Raw genomic sequence first — 5679 nt, 5'->3', positions numbered from 1 at the left:
CGACGGCCGCCATCCCTCACCGGGGGCCGGGGAGGGGGCCCGCGGGCGGGGGGCTCGCCCCCCCCGCTCTGCCCGCCCGGCTCGGCTGGCTCTGCGCCCCGGGGGGACCGAGACCCCCTTCCCCGTGATCTCTCCCCGCGGACACGGGCGGGCGCGGCTGGGGGTCCCTCCCGGGGGGGCCAGCGGCGAGTCGGCGGCGCCGGGGCAGAGCCCCGGTCCTGCCCGGCCGCCCGCTCCCTTTTGGAGGGATGGGGGGGGGGTTGTGGGGTGTGCGTGTGTGTGCTTGTGTGGTGTGCTTGTTCACGGCTACACCGGGAAAGAGGGAGTGTTTGGTGTTCACCGCCGGCTCCGGCTCGTAACGGGGAGATGTAGTTCAAGCAGCGCTCCTGCGTGTCGCGGGCTCTTCACTGGAGCTTTGCTCAGTCATTGAGAGCAATAGAAAGTATATGGAAATCAATATATAGACAGTGTGGAGGGCAGATAATGGATTCGAGTCAGTGAGTGTTATAATCTGCATTATGGGCTTCCTATTGTTTAGACTGAGCACAAATTTCCAAAGGGTGAAGTGTTGAAGGGTTGGTTGGGTGGTTTTTTTTTTCCTCTCTCTCTCTCCCTCTTCTTCTTCTTTTTGTAGGGCTTTGTGTGTATAGGGGGAGGGGGGGTGTTAAATCCTCCTGCCACAATTATCAGAGTACCCCCCCCCCTTCTCGCCCGCCCCATCTGATTTTAAAGGTAGTGCTTTCACGGCGAAGCTAATGACTTTCATTTAATTGAACATGCCCTGATGTAGCGGATTGCTCTGGCAGCCCTGAGCCTTTGTTGCTTTTTTGGGGAAATAAAGCTAATCAAACCTTTTGTCGAGGCCAAATTCTCCCTCAGGGTCTCCCAAACATTTGTTTGAATAATTCACCTCGAGAATTGAAAATACTAATTGATTTTAAAATGCTAGCCCGGAGGGACCGGGGTGGGGGGGTTGGGGGGGCCTGGAAATGAGAGGCGAAGAGCTAACGTCTACCTGCCAGCGGCGAAGCCCCCGCAGTTGCTGCCCGAGCCGGGGCCGGGCCGTGCCACCCCACCCCCCCCCCTCCAGCGGACCGGGGGGCCCCCCCCCAGCCGCCCCCCCCTCCCCGCCGCCAAACCGCGCCCGGTCACCTCGGTCTCGGCCGCTCGGCTCGGGCGGTGGCAGGGGTGGGCTCCTGCGGGCGGGGAGGGGATCCCGGTCCGGGCTCCTCGGCCCCATTCAGGGAAGAATTTTGACGCGATTCATTAGAAGTAACGAGTTGACATAAGGTAAATCTACATCGAGGGGGCCTTTCTTTGAGTGCACGGGGAAGCTTCATTAACCATCGCTAACAAGGCGTGCAAATGCTCTGATTGGGCAGCTTTCTTGTAACGCCAGGGCCTTAGCAGGATGCCCACCTAATGAGGGTCACTACAAGAGACTGATAAAATATTCAAATTTTCCGTCGCACCAGGAACTTTGTACTAAAGGAGAAAGTTGAGGCAACTGTGTGCTTGTTTACCTCGGGAAGGCACACTCGGGGGAGAAGGCGTCTAGTTCTGACATCTCCATCTCCCAGAGCAGCCCCAAGCTGGACGGTCGCTGCTTTTCGGACGGTTGTTTGTTAAATCCGTCGGCAGATTTCCCCCCGCCTTCCCTCGTTTTGCCCCGGTCTAACTACTTTTCTCCCGGGTTTAACGCGCTGATAAGTAAATAAATCGTCTGCGAGGTTCCACGCTTTTTTCCTATTCTTTTCTTTTTTTTTTTTTTTTTTTTATTGAAGAAGAAGAATTATTAGGAACAGCCTGATGGCTTTAATGATACATCAATCATTTCAAAGTTGCTGCTTGTTGCTAATATGTCAGCCTCTGTACACATCACCGCTACTTTCCTCGCTGCCGCGTTTAAAGGCTGTCCCCTCCCCCCCCCCTCCCCCCCACCCCCCCCCGCAATTTGTTTCTTCAAGTTTTCATTGCTAGGTTACGATTTCTAATTAGAGCTAAGTATTTCACTTAATATTTAATTTAGACGCCCAGCACATATATCATACCTAGATCAGTCAATCAAGTGTCCCTTGCTGATAACGCTACATCATTAAGAGTTGTGTTTAATTCAGGAGCAAAGCGGCGGCACGGCTGCCGCTGCTGCCGCTGAGCAGGTAACGGGAGCCGGCGGCGAGGCCGGAGGGACCCCGGGGACCGGCCCAGCCGGGGGACAGGCGCCGCTCCGTCCCCTCCGCGGGAAAGTTTGCTGCTTCCCGAGCCGGCGCCCGGCCGCGGAGGCGATCTGCGAGCCCTCCTTCCCTCCTTTCAAAAAGAAAAATAAAAAAAAATTTAGTATCTCACATTTTCCTCCCCCAGCCTCTGTGTTTAAGGGAAATAAAGTGTGTGTGTGGGTGCTCTCCAAAAGTTTAACTTGGAAGCTGGAGCACTGTTTTGGACTAGTACTAAAATACCCCCTTCGGCTTCTTAAACCCATCCAAACCGTTAAAAAAAACCCCTTGCCCACTTGTTTCCCAGCACGGCCGGTACAGCACGCACCGCATCGACAGAGCTGCGTTACGGGAGCCGAATGGGCCACATCTCGCACACCCAGCAAATGCGCTTTCATTTGTCTCGGGAAATCGTGACTAAAAAGACGGGCAGAGGAAGAAAGAGAGAGAAAGAAGGAAGGACGGAAGGAAGGAAGGAGGAGAGTAGACGTGTTTGTAAAGACAGCATCAGTGCACAACTGTCACCGCTTGCCACTGGAGACTGACAAAATGTCAATTAAATCGTAGTAATAATAATAATAAAAATCCTAACAAGACCGACGCGACTGGTTCTCCGTTACCTGCCCCGGGTTCTCCCTCTCTCCCCCCTCGCCGCGGCCGAGGGACTGGATTTCCCTGCCTCCCCCGGCTAAAAAAATAAAATAATAATAATCAGCCCTGGCAAACGTGGACTGGGTCGCTCCCGAGTCGGGATTAAGGGGCGCTAACCAGGCAGCAGAAAAATCGCAGCCTCCTGGGAGCGACCATCAAAACAAGCGGGGAAATAAAAGAGCTTCCCTCTCTGCTTCCCGGAGCAGCCCTGCGGGTTGGCAGCCCGGCACACGCACACGCGTACACATGACTTCGCGGGGCTCCGTCCACGGCAGAGCACAGGCTTGTCCTGCTTTATTTAGGGGGAGGGTTGGGGTTTTTTTTGGGGGGGTGGGTGGGAAGTTGCTCCCCTGCCCCGCAGAGCCACATGTCACTCCGGCAGCTAAAACAATGCGTTGTGTGGGATGAAGTGAGACTGACTGAAGACGGGCGGCAGGTTGCCCAGCCCGCAGAAGATGGCTATCGGCGGGGGGGGGGCCGCCAGCCACCGCCCCGGCCCCCCGGCCCTAGGGAGGGGGTGGGGAGGGGGGGGGCCGAGGCCGCGCACCCCGAGGGGCTCCCCCGCCGGACCTCCGCCTGCCCGCAACGAACTTACAGGATCCGGAAAGGATTTTCCCAGCCAGGCGGGCAGGCTCTGCCCGGCCCCGTCCGCCGCCGCGATCCCGCTCCCGGTCCCGCTCCCGGTCCCGTTGCTGCTCCCGCCGGCGGCGGGATCGGTCGGCTGCGGCTCGGCGTCAGGCGATCCCACTGACAGCTCGCAGCCGGCAGCTGCAGTCATTAAAAGCCATTTACACCCTGGCCTAGTCGCACAAAGCTGGAGTGCCGGCAGTTACCGGCTCGCACATTTCGGGGCGCGGGAGCGCGTCCCTACTCGGCTGAGGGGAGCGCTGGGCCCCGGCCGGGCCGGGCCGGCACCGGACCCGCTGCCCCGGGTCCGGCTGGCGACCACCGGGCCTGGGCGAGCCGCGGGCGCTGGAGGACGCCGGGTCCCTCCTCCCCTCCCTCCCTCCCTCCCTGCTGGCAGGAGCTGCTGGCTGGCAGGGCTCCGGTGCCGGACCGCGGCGGGAGCGCGGTGCTGGCTGGAAGGCGCGGCGGGAGCGCGGTGCTGGCTGGAAGGCACAGCCGGGCTCGTTCGCCTTCAGGCACACAGGCACACGGACGCAGGGCAGACGTGAGCTGGAATGCCCAGCGGAAGGGTGTTTCGGAAGAAAGACTTTCACCAGATATGCAGTTGTTACATGTCTCATACGTCTGGGAAGCGAGAGAAAGAGAGAGAAAGAGAGAGAGAGAGAGAGAGAGAGAAAGAAACAGAAAGAGAGGGAGAGAGAAGAGAGAAAGAAGAGAAAGAGGGAAGAGAAAGAGAGAGAGAGAAAGAGAGAAGAGAGAAAGAAAAAGAGAGAGAGAAAGAAGAGAGAGAAAGAGAGAGAAAGAAGAGAGAGAGAGAAAGAGAGAAGAGAGAGATAGAAAGAGAGAAGAGAGAAAGAAAGAGAGAGAGAGAAAGAAACAGAGAAAGACAGAAGGAAAGAAAGAAGGAAAGAGAGAAAGACAGATATTGAAGGTCTGCAGTGGGGTGCAGCCTATAGGTGAACGACCAGTGTATGATCACCTGGGAAATTTAAAAAAAAAAAAAAAAAAAAAAAAAGGCCGGTCTGGATTTTATTTTGGAAATACATTTTAAGGTAGCTTAATTTGCAGCTTGAAGAAAAATGGAATCAAATATTAAGAAACTCCCGCAGGAATTCCCCTCACCCTCCCCTCTGTAATCTTTTACATAAAAGGAAAGGATTACAAAGAAAAAGATTTCGTGTGCGTGTGTATTAAAATATTTGGCTAAACATATTGTTGTCCAATTAATACCTCCGAGTCGATCTGTAGAGGGGCTGAGAAGTCTCTTTCCCTCCTTAGCTGTAGAACTGGAAATACGAGCCAGGGAGGGAGGGAGGGGGGGGGAAGAAGTTTTCCCCAAGTCTGTTAACAGAAGTGTTTAAGCAGATCACTAAAAATTAAGAGGGCGAGTTATTTCCATTAGGACTGCGAAGCCGTGTAGCGCACCAATGACAGTTTAGTGGAAATCAGATGGATGTGTAATACAGCGAGCTTCTTCCAGTCCAGCAGCTCTTCCAACTGGACCTATTCATCTGCCACTTGGAATTATTTCACGAGGAGTGCGCTGTGAAAGGATCACAACCAGCTCGGAGCCCAGCTAAAGAACTTCTACCACCCATAGCAGTATTATGATTATCCTTCGGATAGGGCAAGTCACGCTATGTTTTCACATTTTAATTGTAATATCTCTCGCCGCCCCCCCCTTCCCTCCATTGATGTCTGAAAGTAGTTTGGGCTCCAAGCCTCACCCCTCGATCTCCATCGGAATGCAGAAAAGATCTTTAAAAAAGTTTTGAATTCCTCAATGATTTTTTCTTCTAGAAAGGCGGCTTAGGATAATTATTTCAGCTTTATTGAGGGCAGATTAGTTGAAGTCTGGATGCTGCGTTTCAATACTCGTTGTACATGCCTTTACAATGTCGGTATTGTTTGCTACTGTGTGTGAACCTATTCAAAATATACACTTTTTAACACCAAGCAAAGTCCTGTCTAAATATACACAGTAAGTCTGGAAAGATGTCCGTGACCCGTACAAATCTCTGTAAATCACACTTCCATAGCTACAGAAACTAAACAAAAGAGTTACTAGCTCAAGATGCCGATTAAATCTTCTCAAAAGCAACATACCTAATAATAAATATAGTTGCGCGGTAGCGAGGTCTGGCGACCCAGCTAGGTCTTACTGAGGGATGGACTCGAACCACCACGG

Source organism: Opisthocomus hoazin, chromosome 2 (assembly GCF_030867145.1).
Source record: "Opisthocomus hoazin isolate bOpiHoa1 chromosome 2, bOpiHoa1.hap1, whole genome shotgun sequence".
Classification (NCBI taxonomy): Eukaryota; Metazoa; Chordata; class Aves; order Opisthocomiformes; family Opisthocomidae; genus Opisthocomus; species Opisthocomus hoazin.
This window is presented reverse-complemented; position numbering follows the sequence as displayed.